The following is a 25,287-nucleotide window of genomic DNA, read 5'->3' as shown; positions in this document are numbered from 1 at the left end:
TGTCTTTGAAGCATCTCCGCCTGGGGTTTGTGCCAGTTAGAGGAATGGCTTGTTCAGACCGGAGTCCTTAGACGCTCCGCACCGAGCTGAACAGTTGGCCCGCGATTTAGCCCAGGTTCTGGGGATCAGGGGAAAAGAGAGCGTAGATGCTGGAGGTGGGAGGGGTCTGGTTCCTCCCTGAAAGCTGTCCAAGGAGTGCAAGGTGTGATTTGTCTGCCCTAGTGTCTGGGTGGAAGTGGACGGCGGGCCGCGGTGCGTTTCGGGGGTTCAGGGAGAAGGAGGGAATGGACTGACTGGCCTCTGCCTGGAAACCTGAATGGCCGGAACTGTGAGCGCTCGCCCAGGTGTGGCGGAGGTAGTGTGAGAACTCTGGTGCCACGCCCTAGGTGTCAAGCTGAAATGCACCTCATTTGCAAACCGGTCAAAGTGGGAAGGAGACGATGTGGGATTTATAGAAAATGTGTCCTAAGTGCATTCTTTTCCTGGAAGAAATTACAGCTCTAATTATGTTCCCAAAAATTGGATTGCAAATTTTTTTTTTTTGGTAGACACCAAGGAAGGTATTCCTTCTAGCTTATGTGTATTAGTGAATATAAATATATATATTTGCTAAGCTTACATTGATGTTATTAAACATATTTTTTTTTGCCCATTTGTACAGTTAGCCTAACATGACTCTTGTGACTTAACGTGATGTTTTTAAACCTGTAGTTTTCTTCAGGGCCAGAGCCATGTCTTACTCATCGTTGTGTTCCCATGCAGTGTGCCTGGAACATAAGAGATTTTTACACATTTCTTCACCGAGTGAATAAAGCTCCGGGTGACCTCACTGTGGCCTTCCAGGGATCATTTTTTTCACCCACAGATTTGCTTGTTCTGTGTTTGTGCTTCAGGTCTTAAGGACATATAGACATTTTTGTTTGTTTTTTCTTCTGTTCTTAAGCAAGATTTCGGAGTAACTCCAGAATTCAGTATCTTCCAAAGCTGTGATTCCCCCCAAAGGTTTAAAATTGCTTAGGGGACTGAGATTGGCCATTTGAATAAATTGAATCCCGGGGTTCGTTGTTGACTGTCGGTGCAGATGTTCTCGGGATAGGCAGAAAGTGTGTTTGGAGCTGATAGCCATACCCAACCTTAGCCCAGAAGAGGAAGTTGGGAGTAACCAGTGATTGGGGAGACAGGGTGCATCACCAGTTTGCTACCGGGTACAAGAAATCCTCTGCCTTCCAGGTGTGACCTTGGCATGGTGTGCCAGTAACCATTTCCATGTTTCTGAGATGCAGGTGCGTTCCTGGTATGCCTGCTGAGTGTGCAGTCATCTATCGTGTATTTGGAAGCAGTCATTCAGGAGGACACTTTCTTTGCAGGGCTTGCAGGGGAAAGGGGGAGAGGGGCAGCTAATTATGGGAAAGAAGTTTTTCTACCATTCGTGTAGGAAGATTTTTTTGTCTATACACAGCTGGATGATTTTCACTTTAGGGACGGCCCAGGAAAAAAAAAAGTGCTGAGGTCATCTTTTCTCTTGCAAAGAGCTGGTGGCAATCTTGCGCTGGTTTTCCCAGGATGCCTTCTACAGAACGTGATTACGTACACCAGCACCCCTTCCTGTATGTGTGTGTATCCTTGTCATGCACAGCTGTGTTGTAATTGTGTAAAAGCGTGAATGGTTAAAAATTTACATTTTGCGATAGTTTATGATTTTCATTGTCTTGCTCATGTCCTAATTCTTGGACATTAAAGCCTGCAGTTTCTTATCTCAGCGACATTTCCACTGTGCAGAGGCTGGATTTCCCTTTTTAAAATCTGACAGCCTTCTTGATAATAGTTCTCATATATTGATCGCCTGCCAAGCACTGCGATAACAGCTTTACTTTTGTAATTGCTAATCTTCACAATACCTCTGCAGGAGAGATAGTATTCCAGGACTCTACCATGGCCAAAGGAAGTTACTTGTCAGCGGCTAGACATCCAGCTTGTTAGTGTGTAGCAGTGCCTGGATTTGAAAGTGCAACAACGGTTTCTGACCACCCGGTTTTGCAGTTAGTTCTGAAAGGCCAAGGAAAAGGCAGTTGTCATTGAGCTGAGCTTCAGGAAGTCAGCACGCTAGTCTTGGCACTGTTGGCTGTCCAGGGTGGCCTGGGATGCAGGGACTGGCTAAGCAGGGACCACCTCTTAATCCCAACGTGCTTGCCATTCCGGTGTTCCCGTGCCACATACGTAGTCTGTGTGTGCCATGATGAAGTGATTGGGTATTCTTGTGGGGTCCTGGTGGGGTTAAGAGCACAGCAGTAATGTTTGGTTTTTGCTTTTTACTACAATAGTCCCTGTTGACAGGAGAACCATATGCCTGCTTGTCATGACATTTCCTTAAACTCACACTTTTTCAGTTCTTTTGCACTACTGGGGTGGTGGGGGGGAGAGATTAGAGGGTGGTAGGCAGCATGCAGAAGGAAGCACAGTGCTGGGTCATTTTCCCTTTGGAATTGGCTTGGGCGTTTCTTGTTCTTGCAGAACTCTTGTTAAGGTTCTCGTTGCTATTCTCTGCTCTTTCCATGCCTGTGCACTTTTTAAAAATGCACTTTTAGTTGGACTTATTTTGAAGGATGTGTTCACTCTTTTTATATATATATAAAAGTATTTGTCTAACTATAAGCAAAAACTCATTCTCTGTAAGGATCAGCTCTTTGTTTTTTTTCTCATTGCATTCATAAGGATTTTATTACCATGTAGAAAATAAAGAAATTAAAACCATGTGAGCTTTAAAAGTGTGAATAAATTTTAGAAGAAAATTTATATCCTTGATTTGGTTATGCCTGAGGATCAAGACTGTTATTTCTTCCAAGTCAGGAGGATAGTCTGTACAAACGAACGAAAAATCAAGGTTGTACAGAATACTGTGATGCTCTTCTTAAGGCGCTCATAGTGAGAGTCCTGTATTAGTTGCAGCAGACAAAACCCTTGGCATGCATTATCTCCTTACAGTGTGGGATCAAATTTCATTTATGAATTCACTTTTGAAACTCAACACCAGGCTTTGACAATGTCATTTTGAACAGTAAAACACAGCAAGATTGTGAGACAACTTCTCCTCCCAGATGCACTGTGCAGGTGGGGCAGCGATCCCCGTTTCCACAAAGATTGTGATTGTGGTCATCTCCAGTTTTCTTGCGTGGTTGAGTAGCCAACACAGCCATCCATTGAATGTGGAAATTGCCATGCTGAATTGCCAAGTGCTTTGCTTCAGCTGCCCTGGTCAGATCTGTTCTAGTAGAGCCCCCTAACCTCTGCTTGGCCCTCCTCTAACCTTTTCCCCACTCTTGGTTGGGACAGACATGATCTTCCCCTGCTTAAACCCCTCTCGTGCGGCTTCCCTTTGCCCCTTGAGAATGCGTAGACTCCTGTTATCCTTACTGTTATTTACAAAACCTTCCAGGAGCGTTCCATACCTCACCCTGGCCTCTCTTGGTGACACTCAGGCCCAGGAGTCCCCAGCTCTGGGATGGTGGTGTTTACTTACTCCTCCATTTCCTCTTCCTGCCGTTCTAGCCTCTCCTTTCCCCCCAATCTGATATACTCCTTTTGCTCCTCAGAACTCAGGTTAGGTTGTGCCTCCCCGAAACTGTACCTTGATCACACTATTTCGGTGGACCCGACTCCTCAAGAGAAAAGCTTCTAGTTGTGTCTCTTGTGTGCTGCCCTGACATGCGCTGGAGCACTTACTGTGCTGTAGGAGAATACCTTCAAGATCCCACTGTAAATGTTGTCGACTGTGGTCCACAGAAGCCCCCCCAAACACACATACACAGGCCTTTATCGGAATTTCCCAAACTTCATGGTACCCTTATTTTCCTTATTGTTTGTGCTTAAAGATTTATTTATTTTTGTTAGAAAAGCAGATCAGATTTACAGAGAAGACAAGAGACAGAGAGAAAGATCTTCTATCTACTGGTGGTCCGCAATGCCTGGAGCTGAGCTGGTCAGGAGTCAGGAGCTTCCTCCAGGTCTCCCACGCAGGTTCAGGGTCCCGAGATTTTGGGCTGCCCTCCACTGCTTTCCCAGGCCACAAGCAAGAAGCTGGATGGGAAGTGGCGCAGTTGGGCATGAACTGATGTCCATATGTGATCCCAGTACGTGCAAGGTGAGAATTTACCCATTGAGCTATTGTGCCAGGCCCAATGGTACTTTTATTTTATGAGTAATTTTTTTTCACAGTATTCCTATATTAAAATTCTTAGTAAGTTAATTCATTAAATAGTTAGGCTTAAACAATTTAATATGTGTTTATCTCTCAATAACTTAGTGGTTATTTGAAAAAAATAAAGTGCTGAAACTAAAATAACTCATTCTTTTATTATTTTATTTATTGTTTATTGGAAAGTCAGAGAAGAAGATCTTCCATCCACTAGTTCACTCCCCAGCCAGCCCCAGTGGCTGGAGCTGAGCCAATCAGAAGCCAGGAGCCAGAACTTCTTCTGGGTCTCCCATGTGGGTACAGGGTCCCAAGGCTTTGGGCCTTCCTCAACTACTTTCCCAGGCCACAAGCAGGGAACTGGACGGGTAATGGGCGAATGGGCATATGGGATCTTGGCATATGTAAGGCAAGGATTTAGCCCCTAGGCTAACGCGCTTGAGCCCAAATAACTCATTCTTAACCGCATAGTGCACTAGTGCAGTGCAGGTACAATAGTTTTTCATCAGCCAGTGTCTTGCATTTAAGTTGCTTTTGAGATTACTTTACCATTCCGAATGATGTTACAGGGAAGGCGTGTACATACATGTATCTTTGTGTGGAAGTGTGTCTTCAGGCTGCCTGTACATCCCTCTTGCTGTGTGCTTGTGCTGTTCACATCCCACAGCAGTGTAGGGGAACCTGTTGCTTCAGCGCTTCACCAGCAGCTGTACCGAGTTCGAACTCCTGCCCATCTGGTGGCTAAGAAATGGCATCTGAGTGTGGATTTCACTTCTATTCTCTTATTATAAGTGAATTGAACTTTTTTCTTCATATGCTTGAGAGTTCATTTTAATATTCAGGTTATTTGCCCAGTTTCTTTGTAACTTGTGATCATTTTTCTCCTTAGTTTCAAAAGTTGTTTGGTTTAAGAATATTAACTATGTAACTTTGGAATTTTCACTCAGTCATCTTTTGGCATTTCTTATGATGTTCTTTGCCAGGCAGGGTTTGCTTTTTGTGTAATCAGATGCGTGACTCTTAAATTTGTTACATATGGAGCTTTTTAGTAAGCTAGAAAATGTGTTTCCCTGTCCTGGCTTATAGAGGCGTGCACACGTGCTTTCTGCTGGTACTCATATGGTTGTCACTTTTTTCTTTTTATTTTTTTGAAAGCCACAGTTAGAGAGATCTTCCCTCTGCTGGTTCACTTCCCAAACTTAAGGGGAACTGACATCTTGATGGTGGTGAGGCTTCTTCCTCAAGAATAAGCAGCATCTTTATTTTCATAAGCTTGCCTTTGTGTCTTTGAGACCTAGCTTACAGTTCTCTTTATTAAGCTTATCCCTAAATGTTTCCACTTTCTATTGGCAGTTATAGTTTGCTTCTCTATTTCTTAAAAAATTGTTCATGTGTATTTTCATTTTATATTGTATTAATGTTTGTTTTCCTAACACCTGGTGATGTTATTAAGTTACTTCAGTTTTCAAATTCTCTGCAGTTTTCTAGGTTTGCTATCTTGTCTGTCGCTAGGGAGATTTTTCCCTTTTTCAGTGTTGGGCCTCAGTCTTATCTAATTGCATTGATTAATATCTTCAATACAGTATTTAATAGCAGTGCAACTCATATTGTTTTTGTGGCTGGCAGATACTTGTATTTGTACTTGAGTATTAATTTACCAGTGAGTAATTATTCTAAGATTGTAGCCCTCAGTGTCTCAAGACTTGATGGACTTGATGTGATGAGATGCAAGAAAGGCTGACTTTGCTAGTGGGAAGTGGCAAAATGCAATGGAAAGCAAGGTGACCAGTGTCCCTGAGTTTACACAACCAGTCCCACTTCTCTCCCTGCTCCAGCCAGTCTAGGATGGCACAGGACACTGTCCTGTTTCTCCCATTTAAGCTGAAGCTACCACAAGGTCTGTGAAAATCTAAAAGTTCCCCTCTACACCTCGGTTTTGGATGAAACCAGCTGAGTCTGGATTGTTACGGTGTTGTCTTGGATCCGGAGATCTCTAGTCTTACAGCAAGGCAGGTTTGTAGTTAGATGAGTTTATTCTTGGCAGTAGCTTCAAGTACACAGCTTAGGGGTGATAGTAGAGAAACTTCAGGGCCCTGATCATTTGGCTTTCACAAGCAGTTGTGTCTCCAGAATTTGCTTATGGCTGGAGTGAAGTATTGGTGTCGATTCACATGTGGGCTCAGCATCCTTGTGCATGCTGTGTCTGTGTTGCAATGACAACACACACCAGTTTCCCAAGTCTGGGAAGTATTTTCAGTTCCTTGCCTAATTCACCCTGAAAGTTTAAGTGCCATAAAGTTCATAAATTCTTATAATTTCAGATTATCCAGATATGAACTCTGAAGTCATATCCTGTTGTTCCTGTCATTGTGTCCTCTCCCAGGAGTCCTGGGTGGTAGGACACTTGCTAATTTCTTGTCCCAATTGTTAAATGGCACCTCCCTAGAGCTTCCAGCAGCACTCAGTCCACATCCTGTCATCCATCTTTGCTGTCCTGGTGGTGCTGGGGAGTGGAGTGTTCATAATGTATTACTCCTGTGTTCAGGAGCTCTGGTTACGGTGGTAATCCTCTATTGGTGAGCAGCTGTTGGTCCCTACTTTACCTGTGTCCTTGCAGCCTCTTTGTGTTTGGATTTTGCCTTCCTGGTAGGAAATGCAGACATGGTGGGGGCAGGGGGAACACAGGTTGTTTTGGGGGGCCCTTGCCTGACTTGAAGATCCTCAGCTCTCACCCCAAACATCCTGCTACCGTATGGCAGGTGATCTTTGCTGTTCTTATTTCCTCCTTTCCAATGTAAGAACGATCTGTTGCCCTTCACCTTTCTGCCTGTGACACAAAATTGCCGTCCCTTGAGGTCTTGGGTTTCTGGGACACTGGCCTAGACACTTAATGTCTAGGTAATTGGTAACTTTGCCATTATCCTTTTAGTCTCCAAGATCTGTTTCTTATGTCTGTACACTACAAAAAAAGAATTCTCTATGCCTGTTACTTATTAATTCTTATTTGCTACTTGTGATTTTCATTAGTGTTATTGGTCCCCAGAATAAAACTTTGATCTTTGTTGTTGTTGTAGCTTTGGTACAGTTCATAAAAACCCATTCTATCTTTGTTCAAATCTATATGTACTATAACTGTCGAACTCTGTTTACATTCACTGTTTATTTGTAATTTTTATTCTATCACTATTCTTTTCAATGTCCTTTGCTTTTTTACTTTTCTTCAAGATTTATTTATTTTACTTGAAAGATACAGAGAGGGGAAAAACAGATCTTCTGTTCTCTATCTAACTCCCCAAGTGGCTGTAGTGGCCATATCTAGGCTGGTGTGAAAGTGGGAGCCAGGAGCTCCTTCAGGGTCTCTTGTGTGGATGCAGAGACCCATCCGCTGCTGCCTCTCCCAAACCTCGCACGGGGTGTTGGATCAGAAGTGGAGCAGCCAGGATTCCCACCAGTGTCTGTGGCTGCTTTTATATAACATAGCATTTTCTTTTCTTTTTTTTTTTTAAGACTTATTTTTTTTAATTGGAAAGTCAGACCTGCAGAGAAAAGGAATGAGAGGGAGAAAGACCTTCCATCTGCTGGCCCACTCCCCAGGTGGCTGCAAAAGCTGGAGATGAGCCAATCCAAAGCCTGGAGCCAGGAGCTTCTTCTGGGTCTCCCACATGGGTGCAGGAACCCAAAGCTTTGGGCCGTCCTCGACTGCTTTCCATGGCCATAAGCAGGGAAGGAGCTGGAAGGAAATAAAACAGCCAAGAAACGAACCGGCCCTGATATGGAATTATAGCATATGCAAGGCGAGGACTTCAGCCACTAGGCTGCTGCACGGAACCCATAGCATAGCATTTTCAAAGCTCAGTTGTAGCATGTGTCAATTCTATATTTTTTGTGACTGAATAATGTCACTTTGTATGAATCTGTCACTTTTATTTATCCATTAGCTGACCAATGTGTGTGTGTTTCCACTTCTGGGCCCTTAGTGCTGCTGTGAACATTGTTGCATGTGTTTTTGCATCCACATGTATTTTCATTTCTTAATGCATATCTAGAAGCAGAATTGCTAGATTATACAGTAACTACTAAGTTTCATATTTTGAGGTTTTCCCAAACCACTTTTTTTCTTCTTCTTTAAGACATTTATTTGATGGCAGAATTACTGAAAAGGAAAGTAAGAGAGAGACAGGTAGAAAAAAAGAGGTCTTCATTTTCTGGCTCACTTCCCAAAGGGTCATCACAGCTGGGTCTGGGCCAGGTGGGAGCTAGAGGCTTCCTCAGTATTTCCCACTTCAGTGCAGTGGCCCAGAGGGCTTTAGGCCATCTTCCACTGCCTTCCCAGATGTGTTAGCAGGGAGCTGGATCAGAAGTGGCACAGCTAACACTGTAACCTATATAGGATGCTGGCACTGTGGGCAACAGCTTAACATTGCCACACTGTAGTGCTGACCGCCCCCCCGCACACGCTGTTTGCTTCCCCTTCACATGCATTTCTTTGAATTCTCAAGTTCTGTGAATGCTGTGTGTTTCCTGGTTTGTCTTTGAAGTGATTCTTTAAGTCAGGATAGCTCCTGGCTCCTGTCACTGACTCTGGGTATTTGATGGGATTGGTGATGGTGCTGTTGATTCAAGTGTGATTTTTCCTGCTCAGAAAGTATGTTTATCATTTGAAGTACTTCTTATCTAAACCCTTAATTGATATATACATAAGTGGTATCTGTTTCTGTACGTGAATAAATGACTGCTGTGTGTATCTGGCAGTTTTTCTAGGCCATACTCTGCAGGATTTATTTCGGTGTGAAAATTAAATCTGAAACTGGAAACTTTTGGTTTTGAAATCTCTGTATAGAACATATCATCCATGTGTCAGAGTTGAAACAGACCTTAAGAGGTTGTGTGGCTAATAGATCATTCAGGACAAACCCTTGTAACAAAAAACAGATTAGCATGCAACCAATAAGTTTATTAACACTTGTATCACATCATGCAAGAATAACATCTGAAGGAATACATTGGTGGGGAAGTGATAAAACAGAAGCTTTGAAAGGCAGGAAACTGGGGGAAGATAAATAGATCAGAGGAAAGCAGTGGTGTTAGATTTATTGAGATTCCTTTTATGGCAGCTGGAGTTGTCTTCAGAAAAGGAGAATTTGTGTCTTGCTTTTAAACAGAAAAAGAGAATGGAGAGCTTTTCCTTAGTTTGCTAGGGGAAAAGAAATAATTTGCAATTGAAAGTTACAGAGAGAGTGAGAGGCAGAGACAAAGTTTTCATCTGTTTACTCACCAGCTCAGGAGCCAGGAGCTATTTCATCCGTCTGCCATCTGGGTGCAGGGGCCCAAGTACTTGAGGCATCTGAGTACTTGAGGCATCTTCCATCAGTAAGGAGCTGAATCAAAAGTGGAAGAGGCAGAACTTGAACCAGCACCCATTGGAGATGCTGACACTGCGAGCAGTGACTGAACCTACTGTACCACAGTGCTGACCCAAATTTGCTGCTTCCAAATTGTCTTCAGCGCTCCCAAAATATTTTTTATGTCGAAGAGACATATTTTGGGGTGGTATGTTCTGATTTTTCACAACTTTTTCTGCAGAGCTATCCTGCAAGTAGCCATTCTTCAATATTCAGGCTAGCACTGTGGAAATTGCTTCAGTTGAGGGATAGTTGAATTGTAAAAATGTGTCCTTGTTTTGAAGTCTGTTATCTTATGACTTCTCATTGTTGCTTGTTTTTTGATCTTGTGCGTCAGTTAGTATACAGATATTTTTTAGCACTTCTTAAACAGTGAATCTTATGACAGAGTTAATAGTAATCCTTCTACATTTACCTTTTTCAAAAACTTCAAGCTGGTAGTTGTAAAACTGTGGTTATTGATGTGCACTATTCTGCCTATTCAGATAGCACACAGCCTTCATTTCTTCAAGCTAGCACATCTAGCTGCATATCTTTTGTTTCTTTCGTTAACTTTTAACTGCTCTGATGACAAATTCCGTTTTTTTTTTTAAGTGCATGACGAATTTCCAAAAAAATAACAGTTGGGCTGATGTTGTGACATAGCAAATTAAGCTGCCATTTGCAGCATCAGTGTCCCATTTCCTAGCGCCAGCTTGAGTCCTTGCTGCTCCGCTACAGGTTCAGCTCTCCTCTAGTGTGCCTAGGAAAGCAAAGGATACTGGCCCGCGTATTTGGTTCTCTGACCCTTATGGAAAACACAGATGGAGTTCCTGGCTCATGGCTTCAGCCTGGCCCAACCCTGGCTGTTGTGGGCATTTGGGAAGTGAACTAGCAGATAGAAATTCTCTGTGTGTACTCGCTCTCTCGCACACCCTTTTTCTGCCTTTCAAATAATTAAGTCTTTTAAAAAGGTAATAACATTTGCTTATTTGGAACCCAAGATCTTATTTTTTAACTCATTTGAAAGGCAAAGAGATTTCCTGTTCACTTACTCCCCAGATGACTTCAATTACCAGGGCTGTGCTGACCAAATCAAATGCTCCATCCAAGTCTCCCACATCAGCCCAGAAGCCTAAAAACTTGGACCATGTTTTGCTGCTTTTTTAGGCACATTAGTAGGAAGCTGAATTGGAGCAGCCAGAAGAACTGGTGCCCGTATAGAATGACAGCTTAACCCACCATGCCACATTGGTTTGAAATACGTGTTCATGTGAAGGTAGAGCAGAGTGTTACTATAATCGAGATTATAGTAGCAAACCCCAATTGGATGGACCAGCTTTCTCTCTTCCCCCTGCTCACACTTTCTCCCTCTCTCTCTGGGTTAAAAATGTGAGGTACCCTTTAATTTAAGATAGTTGGATTACAATTGTAGCATCGTGAGTTCATTAAGATTTTTCCTTTCAGTTTATTGTCACTGGAAAATATGGTACTTGGATTGAAATGATTGGGCTGAGGGTAAACAGTAAGTGATTTTTCTTTTTGTAACTTTGTTATCGTATTAGTCAGTAAACCTGTTTTGTAAGTGTGTGTCACTGCATGGGAGGTGGGGTCAAGGGGTTTAGAAAGGACATTCCCTTTTAAGGTAGTGGTTTGAAAGTAATCCTAAGATGAAAGTGTTACTATGTGTTCTTTCATTCCAGCCTAGAGATAAGTTGTCAGTTGTAGCCTTAAAAATGCGATGAGAAAGGGCAGAATGGGAGTCTTTTTTTTTCTTGAATTACTAGAAGCTGATAGATAGCTGCTGTGATTTAAATGTAAAGCATTGAGAAGAAATTAGAACCTTTTAAGGGAGACAGTATGGTGTACATGATTCACAGGTCTTGAATAGTAGAATGTTTGTTTAGTGTGTAAACAGTGCGTGCTAGTCACTTCAGACTAGCTTACAGAACAGCAGAAGCGTTCCAGGAGTGTGAGGAAGGAGATGTATTAGGTTTAGTTGGGCATTTAGTATTCAGTACTAGAGAGCAAATTCACATGTCAGTTTGAAGAGTTTGTGTTTTTATGTGGTAAAGTGGGGAAAAAGAACCAAATAGGAGATGGTTGGAAGGGTGGTGGGCAGATCATAAAGTATTTTGTCTTGGGCCATTGAGCTACTGAAAATATTTAAGAAATGTTATAACCAGGTTTGCCTTTAGACAGACTTTCAGTTCTAATGCTGAGCTTCTGAAACTTATCTCTGCTGAGATAAGAAAAATTCTCCATACATGGCAGGCTGATAGTTTTATAAAATGCAACAGCAAAAATGAAAAATGAAGTGTTGAAAAGAAAGCAAGTCTACCTTTTAATTAAGTAAACATAAAATTATTCTGTTAGGTTCCTCTAAAGTGTCAGGGCTGGTGTTCTGGCATAGTGAGTAAGCTGCCACCTGGATTGCCAGTATCCCTGTGAGTGCTGATTCCTGCCCCAGCAGCTCCACTTCTGATCCAGCTCCCTGCTGATGTGGATGATGGCCCAAGGGCATACACCCCTGCACCCACAAGGGAGACCTGAATGAAGCTCCTGGCTTCAGCTGAGCCCAGGCCTTCTGCTCCCAGACTGTTCATTTTAAGGGTGGTTAATATTTTCTGATACCCAAAGGTCTGGTTTTAGGTTCCCTTTGTGTTTTTTTCTAACAGCTATCATAATTACAATAGATGCCAACCCCATAAACATAAATCAAAATAGAAGTATTTTGTTGACTGGGTTTTCTTATTAATAATCCTTGGTCCTCTTTTTTTATCATTAAAATCTATTTATTTTTATTGGAAAGGCAGACTTACAGAGAGAAGGAGAGACAGCTAGATCTTCTATCCAGTGATTCACTTCCCAAGTGGCTGCAACAACCAGAGCTTAGCCAATCCAAAGTCAGGAGCCAGGAGCTTACTCTGGATTTCCCACACAGGTGCAGGCTCCCAAGGCTTTGGGCCATCCCCTACTGCTTTCCCAGGCTACAGGCAGGGAGCTGGAAGGGAAGTAGAGCAGCCGGGACACAAACTGGTGCATATATGGGATCCCAGTGCATGCAATGCTTGAATTTAGCCATTGAGCCATTATACAAAGCCCCACAATCCTTGGTTTTCTATTCATTGAACAATTAAGGACAGATTTTAATGAATTTTAGCTTTAAAAACTCATCACAATTGGTCATATTTTTTGTTTTGTTTCATTTTAAGCATTTTTTTATTTGAAAGGCACAATTATGAGGTTGGGAGTGGTGGGGAAAAAAGAGCAATCTTTTATCCAATGGTTCACTCAAATGACCTTAAGGGTCAGGTCTGGGCCAAGCCAAAGTCAGGAGCTAAAACTTCATCTGGGTCTCAGCCCATAAGGATGACAGAGGCCCAGCTACCCAGGCCATCTTCTGCTTTCCAAGGTACATTAACAAGAAACCAGACTGGACATGATACTCAAGCTAGCCTTTGTTTGGGATACCAGCGTTGTAAGTGGCAACTTAACTCACTATACCATAACGCTAGCCCATGTTTTAAATTTTCAATAATTGTGCTCAAAATCCAGTGAAACTAGATTTTCAGCAGATTAGAAATTGATTTTTCAAATTGATATTCAGGTAAGATTATCTTTTAAAGAGAGGCACATTTTACACATTCATGTTTATGACGGGGAAAACTGCCAGCTCCTTGCCTTTCCATACTTTCGTAGCATAATGTGTACATTAATGTTCCTTTGTAATAGAATGATAATAGGCCATTATTCTCTGTAAAGGCCAAGTACTACCTGGTTTAGTCTTTGTAGGCCTTATGATCTGTCGTGGTAGCTACCAGATTCAGCTACTGTAACTCGAAGGCAATCATGGATAATATGGGAATGGCTGTGTCCCAAAAAATTCTGTTTGTAAAAGCAGATGGCTTATTTTGCCAACCTGTGAGTACCATGATGCTGTTCTTCAAGATTGCCTGGAGTTTTGTTGGCATTAATGTTTTCAGATTTTAAGATGACCTTATCAGTTTTTGCAAAAATCTCTGCCAGTATTCTTAGTGGATCTGCATTGGACCTGTCGATTAATTGATGAAGATTGATATGTTTATGATAGTAAGTGTTCCAATCCATAGACATAAAGCCTTTAACTTTTCTCCTGTTATATTCTTTGTGGTAACTATTCTCCAACATGCCTTTGAAACATCTGTGTCATTTAGTGTTCCCATCTTTATATTGTCCCTTTCACAATGGAAAGCTGATTTATGGCACTATAAGAACATGGAGAAAATGACGTTATGTGACTTCCAGTTTGATGAGATCACTCAGTCTGGGGAAAGCCAGGTGTCATTGTCATGAGGACATTCTGACAGCCCAGTGGAAAGGCCTAACTGATAAGGAACTAAAGTGTCTTGCCAGCAGGCACACGAGTGGGACATCTTGAAAGTAGACACTACTGGATAATGTGACTTTGTTAATAGCCCAAGTCATGTGATCATATCTTGAATTGAATTAGGGGAATTGAGAAATAGTTGGATTTGAGATACCAAGGCAGTAACACACAGGATTTTGGATTTCTTGTGTGTGAGAAGTTTAGAGAAGGGTCATCAGGAAAAACTCTAAAGTTTCTGCTTTTAGCACCTGAGCCTGAATGAATGGTGATGCTTTTCATTGAAATGGAGAATGTTGGAGAAAGAAAAGGTTGTTTTAATAATTTTGAGTTTGAGTTGCGTACAAATATTCAAGCAGACATGAGCAGAAGCAGTTGGGAAGCAGATGGACTCTCTTTCACATCCTTACTCAGCTGATTTGCTTATATTGAATTCTTAGGCAAAATGCATAATTCTTTGTCTAGGCTTCTGAGTCTTGTTTTTCATATCAGGTGCCTGCCTTACATGTTGTTTTTACAAATAAATGCTACAGGATATTAAAACACAGAAGTAGTATTCATCCATAAATCTTAGTTACCTTTGTTCTCAAAATATGGGAATTATGACTGTTGAGTATTTCTATTAGCTTACGAGCAGATAATTTCTAGTGAGAACTTATATAGCTTCTGTCGACATTACAAACTTACCTGCTAATTCTGGGACTGTCTTGTGATGACCTATGATTCAACTGGCTTTCTCTCCCAAAAGCTTTCTTCAGTATCTGTGCCTATTCTAAATATTTTATGTATCCTATTACTAATATGTGAGATATAGTAGTATTAGAAATAATGTCAATTTGCAGTTTTCATATCTGTGTATTTGAATCTCAGCTCAAACAAAAACTGTGTGCCTTATGATGTGTATACAGGACTGAATGACCTGATCCCACTAAAATTTGTGTCAGAATTGCATCTCCCAAGGTATTAGGGGATGGGAGCTTTGGCAAACATTAGATCGTGAGAACAAAGCCCTCATTAATGGAGTCTGTGCTGTTGTTAAAGGTAAACCAGGGGAAATCCCCAGCACTCCGCCTTGTAAACCGCTGTGAAGACGTAAGCTCTCACCAGACACCAGTCTGTGGCCTCGCTCTTGGACTTCCCGTGCTTCAGAACTGTGTGGCTTCTGAACTACCCAGGCTGTTGTTTTGTTGTAGCATCTTAGATCTACTGAGACAATCAGTGCTACATAACTCAGCTGAAAATTCCTGGCTACTTGCTGATATTATGGAAATTGTAGAGACAGTTTGTTAAAGCATCTAAAATGAGTCCTTGGATATTTTAAGTCCTTGGATAACTGTTTCACTTCTGCTTTACCAGCTTACCATCTAGTATGACACTTCATATAGCATGAAATGTTTTTCCAGGAAGTCAGACTTCTACTTCCCTGTCAGCACATCTTCAAAGGCAGACTCTGGAGTCATATCCAAAATTTAGAATTTTGTATATATTTTAAAGGGATCAGGTGCTGTGTTCAGACCTCTTATGTTACAGCTCTCTCTTATTTTACAGAAGCTGTGGTTTCTACAAACTCATATGTGGCAGAAAACAATTCCTTACAGACTACTAAGCAGAACAACCCGAATCCATTCTAGTAACAAATTAGACAAAATCTTGTCCTTGTGGGTCTTATGTTCTTTGAGGGTCATCCTAAACGACTCAGTGGAGTTATCTATTTGTCTGATGGATGTAACGGCAACATTTAGGACCTCATGGACCATTGTGAGGCTTCTCTTGTGAATGAAAACAAAGTCTTCTCAGGGTTTGAGGGTAGAACTGAAAAGTTAACCAACAGATCAGATGTGGGCTGTGACTAAGGCCTTTGGCCCAAGTAACTTAAAAATGAGCTTGCCCTGTACTGATATAAGAAAAGCAAAGAGGGAGCAGTTTGGGGTAGATCAAATTAAAAACTGAGTTTAGACAGTTACTGATTCCTGTTAGATACCAGTCCTAAATGTTAAGTAAGGAATTGAATGTGAATCCAATGATCAGAAAAAATTGAAATGTGGAAGTCATCTCCATTTGGATGTATATGAGTGCTGTGATCCAAATGTTTGTGTGTCTTCTAAAATTGATGCTGACACCACAATGCAACACTCCAAAGAGGTGAGAGTGCTTATGAGGTGATTTGGTCATAGGGCAGAGCCACTTTATTGAAGGGCTGGAGGGAACTAGCTAGACTACTTCAGCTGTTCCCTATGTGAGAACCAGGACATTCATCCCTAAACCTGTGGCACTTTCTAATGCCCAGAACTGTGGAAAGTAAATTCTCATTCTTTGGCATTTTGATGTAGCAACACAAATAGCCTAAGACACTGAGTGAGATCATGAAAGGATTTCATATGGAAAGAAGACCGAAGCTGACCTGTGAGTTCTGCCAACATTTAGAGTGAAAAAGGAGTAGCCACAGAAACTTGTGGAGAACCAGGTGATTGTGGTGTCCTGGAACTCATAAGTGTGTTTAAGAAGGAGGGAGGGATGATCTGGGTCACCATAAGCGAAGTGCTGTAACATTGAAAATTGGCAGTTGACTGTGACAGAGTAGAGGCTGTTGGTGACCTTAACAAAAGCCTAGCCTTGGGAGGCAGTGAGTTTTGAGAAGTGGAAGTAAAAGTGAAAGATTTTGTTATTAGGACTGGAGGAAAAACATGCTTGGATCCCGTTGAGAGAGACAAATGACTGCTTGAAGGAGGGAAGATTTTTGAAGCAGTCTCTGTTGGGTTACCTAGCAGGTGTGTAATCTCTTGCATGAGGGAAACATTGGATTTACAAGGCTATTGGTAAATTCCCTTTATAACAGGAAGTGGCAAATTCTGTAACTATGGAACCAGATCCAGTCTGCTGCCTGTTTTTAAAATAAAGTTTTATTGGAATGCAATCCCACTCATTGATTTAGTTAACTCTGGTTGCTTTCAAACTACAGCAGCAGAGTTGAAGAGATGCTGCAGGAACACCTAAAATAAAATAATTAGAGTTTGCTGATCCTGTACTTAACTAGAGAGAAGACAAGATTAAACCTGGCCGGGAGAGGGAAATAGAAGACAAAAGGAGGGAACTGAACATTTTAAAGGACGCATTCAAACATCTTTTCTGATATGGTCAAACCATGTCAGAACTGGGAGAGTACAGTGATCTGACTTGCAGCTTAGGTGGTTTTCCGTTTTTTGGAAAATGCCTTGTTCTCCAAAAGTGTGAGCTGACTGTTTGGTTATCTGTTGCTGTTATAAATTATGCCCATTTCACTTCCTTTAAACAACAGCCAGGAATGATCTCACTGTTGTTGAGAGATGGGAATCAGGAAGCAGCTTAGCTGTAAGCTCTCCGGAGTGTCGTGAGGCTGTAGCCAAGATGTCAGCCAAGGTGGCTGTCCTATGGTTTGAGGGCTGGAGATCCTGGTGCCAGCTCTCTCACATAGTTGCTGGCATGAGACTTCAATTTCTTGCCACATGGGTCTCTGTAGGACCACTCACAGCACAGTTTGCCTGTAGAAAATCATGAGAGAGACTGCCTAGGACAGCACTTGGGTGTTTTATAGCCTCATCCTGCAAGTAACTTGCCTTCATCAGGCTATGACAGCCAGGCGGTGAGCTCATAGGGAGCTGTCTTAGAGGCCGGCTACCACACTGCCTTTCTTGAGTATGCAGAGGCTCTGTACTGTGCTGTGTACTTCCAGCTTGGTCCTGAAAAGGTGTTTTCATAATCATCCAGAGTATCTATTTTGTCATTTTAACTATTAGAGCCCAGCCACACTGGTTTTTTGGTTTGTTGCTGTTGTTTGTTTGTTTGTTTTTTGGAAAGAATTACAGAGAGAAACACAAGAGGGGAGATCTTCCATCCAGTTGTTCGGTCCTCAAATATCCTCAGGGCTGGGGCTGAGCCAGGCTGAAACAAGGAGCTAGGAGCTTCCAGATTTCCCAGATTGGTAACAGGGGCCCAAGCACCCAGGCCATCTCCACCTTTTTCCCAGACCATTAGCAGGAAACTGGAGCAACCAGGACACTAACCAGCACCCATGTTGGATGCCAACATTGTAGGTGGTACTTCACCTGCTAAGCAACAACATGGTCCTTCCAACCACACTTCCAAGTATTTTTCTTTTTCAATTTTTTTTTTTGAAAGACAGATTGTAATACGGAGATAAGGAAAGACGGAGAGAGAGAGATCTTCTGTTTACTGGTTCACTCCCCAAGTGGCTGCAACAGCCAGAGCTGAGCCAACCTAAAGCCAGGAGTCAGGAACTTCTTCCTCTGGGTTTCCCACACAGGTGCAGGCTCCCAAGCCTTTGGATCACCCTCCACTGCTTTCCCAGGCCACAAGCAAGGAGCTGGATGTGAAATGGAACAACCAGGACACCAGGTGGTGCCTGTATGGGATCCTGGCAGTTGCAAAGCGAGGATTTAGCCACTAGGCTATCTGGCCAGGCCCAATATTTGTTTTTCTTTTTTTTCCAGATTACAGCAGTAACTCATAATACAAAAGTGAAATACAGATAAGCAAAAAGTCCTGAAAAATAACTTTTAAAAAGTTTTCCCTATTCAAATTCTTACTGAAATTTTACTTTGTCCTGTAGTTTTCCTCATTTGTACTTAGTCATAACTGTTAAAACTAAAGTTCCTATGTAATTGTTATTTGCTGCTTTCACATTTTTTAAAGCACTTTTCACTGTCACTCATTATTTAATGTCTTTTTTAATCACTTATGATTCTGTTGTATGCCTCTTTATAATCTTGATTTATTACAAATGTAATAGTATATATTTTTGTCATCAATTATTTATACACAGCCATAATCCTCATAGCCATTTTCCTGCCCCAATCCTAATCCTTACTAATAATGCTCATATGAAGTTCAGTAAAGACAATTAAGTGTAGGTAGAAGAGGTAGGTCCTGGCCGGAGCTCCTGGCTTTCATGTTGAAGGTCTGGGTTTTTACTTGAGCTCTGTAGGAGGGCTGGGATATTCATATCATCTGCTAATTTGCAGAAATAATCCTCTCGCTACAAATATCTGTCCCTTTAGCTTGTTTTACTGTACATGAGCTATTGCAATTCTAGTGTCCCCTCCAACTCCAAAACCTGTTAATGCCTGCAAGAAAATCTTTGTAGAAATTATCGCCTGTTGTTTAGTGACTTGAATATATGTCTGTTATCAGAAGATTGATTTCCTTTGTAGTCAGGTGTAAAATTGTTGCAGTTGTATTGATTTACTGAGAAAACTGCATTAAGAAAAACCAACTCAACAGAATTATCTATGACAACTTTCTGTTTCCCCCCCTCCACCCAAGGATTGTATCAGATATTCATCTCATAAAAGCTAATTTAACTTCAGAGTGCAATCTGTGCTTCGTGCCTGGCATGTTGTAATTCGGGTCAGACAGCATGGCAGCAGCAGGTGCAGGAGCAGTCTGACGTGCCTGCTTTGTTGGCTCCCCCTGCCTTGTCTTTCCCTGCAGTCACCGATTCTGAAGTCTAGTTCCTGTTCCTCTGAGGAGGTGTCTTGGAATTTTAGCAATACTGACTGTTCTCTAATGTCATTTTCTAGATTTCAGTTCTCTTTGAAATGAATGTCTGTTCTTGTGATTTGTAGATACTGTATTAGATGCTAGGGTTGCAGAACTGAGGCAGCTCTCAGCTGTAGAAATGTATCTAATAAGTAATGTACTGAAAAGCTCTGATAGAAGTTATATCCAGAATGTTCTGGAACTACCAAAAATCCGCTCAGGCTGGAGAGCAGTGAGAAAACAAGGAATGGGACTCTGTTTAAACACATTTATTTTCATTTGTATACACAGACAAAAATGTTTGAAAACATTTTTCATTGAGTTTATGGACCTAGAACTAATGACCACTGTAACATCAAATATGTGTTAAATTGGTCAGCTTAAAATACTTGGCTTGCGCGTTTAGAGAATAAGAAGGAATTTAGCTCTGTTTCCAACCTTTCTTTTTTCTTTAAATTCTTTGATGAGAGCTTACAGGCAGTTTATTTCACTTTGACAGTAATAATAAAGATCTTATTAACCAAAAATCTGTGTCTTTTGTCTTTTCCTCAGTAATATTAGTTTTAAATTCTGAAATGTATTTTCTCAATCTGTGGCTTATTCTTTTAGTTCCTCAACTGTCTTTTAAAGTTTGAAATTTTCGTGTAACAGCAGTCTGTTAGTTTGGTCTTTGCTGAATTTTGCTTTTAATATTAGAAATTGTTACTTAATCTAAAGTCACATGCCTGTCTCTGTGTTTTGCCCAAGAAGTTTGCAGTTGTAGGTATCACATTTAGGAGCTGTCCATTTTGAGTTCATTGTTCTCTGGTACAAGAAGAAATAGACCCAAGTTTTGTTTTTTGTTTTTGCATGTGGGTATCTATTCCAGCATCATTGGGGTTTTTTATTTTATTATTATTGTTTCTTAAATAATCTTACTTAGTTGATTAGGATACAAGGGGTCAGGGGCTACAGGAAAGTGGGTAATACCATTCTTTCCACACAGCATCATTGTTTAAAAAGGTTCTCCACTGTTTTGTCTTACACACCTCTGTCTACAAATACTGTGAAGTGTAAACTGCCAAAATGTCCATCAGTGGATAAATGGAGAAATGAGTAATTATATCCATACCGTGGAATGCTAAGCAATAAAAAGAAATAAGCTTTTGGGGCATGGTATGGATACATCACTATGCCCCAAAAGCTTATTTCTTTTTATTGTTTTTGGGGCATAGTGATGTAGCATGCTGATCGTCTGCCTGTGGCACCATCATCTGAAATGGGCATCAGTTTGTGTCCTGGCTACTCTACTTCTGACCCCATTCCCTGCTTATGGCCTGGAGAACCAGTAGAAGGTGCCTCAAATCCTTGGGCCTCTGAATCCATGCAGGAAATCTGGAAGAAGCTCCTGACTCCTGGCTCCTGGCTTCAGATCAGCTCAGCTCTGGTTGTTGCCACCACTTAGGGAGTGAATCAGCAGATAGAAGACCTCTCTGTCTATTGTTTTCTCTCTGTAAAATCTGTCTTTCAAATATAAATAAATAAGTATTCTGTAAAATGTGGTATGCACATCTTAATGTGGCATTTAGGAAAGATCATGACGATTGTAAACTCATTTCAAATACACCTTCTTTTTCTGTATTCAGGCCATGTCATTCCATTTCCTACCCAGTTTGTTACCTTTCCTTAATACCATTGCTTGATTATTTATAAATTCTCTTGGCTTTTTACCACCTAAACTTCCCCAATTTCTCCACAAGTATTTCATTAGTAAAAAATTGCAGCATGCATCATGATCAAGGTATGTGAGGCTTCGGGGATAAAGAGTGAACGAGGAAGTGAGTGAGGGCAGACCATGTAGAAAGAGTAGCAAGGGATATTTTAGTAGTAAGGGATAGTTTAAGCTAGGAGCAGTTTGGAGGTTCTGGAAAAAAAACATTTTTTTAAAGATTTATTTTTATTGGAAAGTCAGATACACAGCAGGAGAGACAGAGAGGAAGATCTTCCATCCATTGAGTCATTTTCCAAGTGGCCACAATAGCTGGAGCTGTGTTGATTCAAACCCAGGGGCCAAGAGCTACAGATGCAGGGTCCCAAGCTTTGGGCGTCCTCGACTGCTTTCCTAGGCTACAAGCAGGGAGCTGGATGGGAAGAGGGGCTGCTGGGATTAGAACCAGTGCCCTTATGGAATCCCGGTGCATGCAAGGCAAGGATTCCAGCTGCTAGGCTACCAGGCTGGCCCTGGCTCTGGAAAATTTTAAGCAACCTCTGTGGAATTAATTTCACTTTTTATAGTAACAGGGTTGAGTTTACGTTAAAAAGCAGCCATTGTTACTAAGACATTTTAGTATATAATTTTTGTGAAATCATAGAGTCAAAACCCTTATTCTACTATTTTAAATGTATCCCCATGCTTGGTAAGTTATTGTTTCATAATGCCACTGAAATATAACTAGCAATTCAAATTTCAGAATAAGCTGAATGTTCTTACTTGAAAGTATTTCTTGGATTTATGAGAATGACACTTACACTTAGGTCTGAGAATTTGTCTCCTGGAATTCAGCAAACGTAGGCCTCATCTACTCATGCTTGGTATTTCTCATTTTGCACTCTTATAAAATAGCATGTAAGAGCTTTATTATTTTTCTTTCTTCCAAGGCTCACTAATTAGGGATTAGTTATGATTTCATGACAGCAGCAAGAACTCAGAAAGGAAAAAAAAAAAAGTGGGCTCCCAATTATATAGCAAAACTTCATTGTTAAAGAAATCTATTGTAACAAATCTCTTTGTCTTCATATAGCACCTGTCACCATGCAGCTAGGGCCATGGTTTTGAACAACTGGCATAACATGAAACCAAAGGGTCACCTAGCAGCCAGCCCTGCAAGAAGGTAGTTAAACTTGAGCTTAATGAGTTAAACTCAGTGCTCCAACATGGTGGATTGGTGGAGAGTGTGAAAGATTCAAGTGAGAGAGAATTGCTTTAGAAATCATCTTGAAGTGTTTGCACATCTGGCCGCTGAGGCATAGATCTATACGGGACCTCCTGGATGCTATCTTGGCTAAGTCCCAGGTTTTACTGTGCCAGAACTCAGGAGTTTCTTGTAAGTGATTTACTTCTTCACAAGCCCTTTTTCTTCATGAAAAATTGAGAGATTGGACTATTTTAAGGAGTCCTTCTGTGATTCTTCAGGCTCATTTTATGTGTACTTGAAAAATCTTGCAGTGAAACTTGTAGTTGAAAATGAAAGCAGCTAGGCTCGGTGCAATGGCTCAACAGCTAAATTCTCACCTTGCAAGTGTCAGAATCCCATATGGATCCCAGTTCGTCTCCCGGCTGCTTCACATCTTATCCAGCTCTCTGCTAGTGGCCTGGGAAAGCAGTAGAGAATGGTCCAAAGCCTTGGGACCCTGAACCCACGTAGGAGACCTGGAAAAATCTCCTGACCTTTCCAATAAAAAGAAATAAGTCTTAAAAAAAAAGCAGCTGTTTAAATCAGATGGCGTGGTAGAATGAAGAACATTAGATCACACTGAAAGATTATTCTCTTGAAGGATGTCTCCCCGAAACATCCATGTTCTATGGGGTTTGGTTCTTCTAAACATGCCTGTTTGATCATCAGTTTTTTCTCTCTGTTGGTAAAGCCTGTAATAGTAACAGTTCGTGTCCTAGCTGCTCCACTTCGCTTTCAGATCCCTGCCTGTGTCCTAGGAAAGCGGTTGGGACCTTGCACCTACATGAGAGACTCTTTGGAAGTTCCTGTCTCCTGGCTTCAGCTGGGCTCAGCTCTGGCAATTGTGGCCAATTGAGGAATGAACCAGTGGATGGAAGGTCTTTCTGTCTCTTCTTCTCTCTCTATTTTTTTCAATAAAAATAAATAAGTCATTTTAAAAAATTTAAATGACTTGTTTACTTATGGATGGATAAGTCTGCTGCCCATCGTGTGTTGCCACTATTGGTGAGCTGGACTGTATCCAGTACACAACATTACAGGGAAGGCACCCTTTCCTTCTTCTGCATTCCCTCAGGTCTCTTTCTGACCTAGAGTAATGTGGCATGCATTCTGTACAGAGCCTTCCAAAAGCTGGAAAAACTGGAGGAGACTCTTCACACTGTTCATGTTACAAGTGTTGGGAATCACTGTAGGGGGTTGTCTGTTCCTGGACCACACACAAACGAGTTCTAAGCACAGAGCTCACCGTGATTTACTGCTCTCTGCTTGCTTCTGTCACCACCTCCATCCAGTTAGAACTCCAGTCACTTCTGTCCGAGCAGCTATTTGCGTGTGGCATCTTTGGCTCCTGCCGTTTCTCAGTTGAATCTCCGTCGCTCTCACCATACAGAGTTTAGGTATGATTTTGCCTACTTCCTGCCTGGTATTTTCAGAACTTTCAACAGCTTAATAAAGTGCCTGGCATAGCATATTCAGTAAAATATTAGCTGGGTTTTTTGTTCTGTTCTGTTTTGGTTTGTTTAAGCTGTTTTTGTTCTCTGGCCACTTTATTTATTAGGTCAACCATGGAAAATTGCTGTTTTTGTAGATGAAAGAAAAAATCTTATGTTTTAGTTTCTTAAGTTTTAAATTTATGGATAATTGTGAATTCAGGATTTCCAGGGATAGGTGCTGGGATAATACATTTTTTTTTTAAAGATTTATTTTTATTATTTTTTCATTGGAAAGGCGGATATACAGAGAGGAGAGACAGAGAGGAAGATCTTCCGTCCAATGATTCACTCCCCAAGTGAGCGCAACGGGCCGATACTATGCCGATCCGAAGCCAGGAGCCTCTTCCGGGTCTCCCACGCGGGTGCAGGTTCCCAAAGCTTTGGGCCGTCCTCAACTGCTTTCCCAGGCCACAAGCAGGGAGCTGGAAGGGAAGCGGGGCTGCCGGGATTAGAACCGGCGCCCATATGGGATCCCGGGGGTGCAAGGCGAGGACCTTTAACCACTTGCGCCACCGCGCCGGGCCCTGGGATAATACATTTTGAAAAACACTGCCCAGATGATTCTGTTGCAGGTCCCTGATTAAAAACACCTGTAAGAAAATCCTCTGCTTTGTTGTAGCAGTGCTCACACACACCTAGTCGTTTTTGATACAGTCACTTGTGTGGTGATGAACTGAAGTTCCATAAGTTACAATCACTTCACTTCAAAATTCAAAGTATAATCAAGTTACAAGTTGATTTATCAGTATTCTGCCTTGGAATTTGCAACCTAGATACTGTGAGGTGTTTTCATGATATCTGAGTCTTTTTGTTTTCATAATTTATAACTTCATTCTTTCATAAAGTTGAAATGTAGGATTTTGAAATACTTCTATACACTTTTGCCTCTTCATGAAAAGGTAGTAAGGGTAGTAAACAGATCAAAGTCCGTTGTTAACCTACCTTAATGACTCACATCATAGCAGATTTACATGACTCATAGTTTAACATAGCCAAGAGAAAGTGGAGGGAGTTACCCTCTGTAATGCAATTTGCATGTCTTGCTCTTTTTAACCATTGCTTTGGAAATTCTGGATGAGTGGGATCCAGATAAGACTGTTTACTTCATTGAAAGGAGAGTTCTAAACTAATTTCTGCCTCTTACTGTCATAATGTAATTTGCTTCCTTTAAAAATGAAGTGTCAAGGTGAACAGTTGGGAGAGTAGCAAAGCTTGGGGCATCTGATCTCATGTTAGAGTTGCCTGGCTTTGACTCAGAGCTGTGTTTCTGATTCTGTTTGCTCCTCCAAATACTTGGCTCAAGTAGTTGGGTCCCTGCAACCCCTGTGAGAGACGGATTGGACAAACTGACCTGGCCTCTGCCCTGCTTTAGTGGCATATACACAAAAGT

The 25,287-nt window shown here is 41.5% G+C and overlaps 1 protein-coding gene across 1 annotated transcript in view; it reads left to right on the top strand.

Moving 5' to 3' along the window:
- Positions 1 to 25,287, top strand: part of RALA (RAS like proto-oncogene A) — a 45,665-nt gene that overhangs the window by 618 nt on the left and 19,760 nt on the right. The window lies entirely within an intron of this gene.

The sequence above is a fragment of the Ochotona curzoniae genome, unplaced genomic scaffold, assembly GCF_017591425.1.
Source record: "Ochotona curzoniae isolate NIBS_2020 unplaced genomic scaffold, NIBS_Ocur_1.0 scaffold_3835, whole genome shotgun sequence".
Lineage (NCBI taxonomy): Eukaryota > Metazoa > Chordata > Mammalia > Lagomorpha > Ochotonidae > Ochotona > Ochotona curzoniae.
Note: the sequence above shows the minus strand (reverse complement) of the source record. Positions and strands in the feature narration are given on the sequence as shown.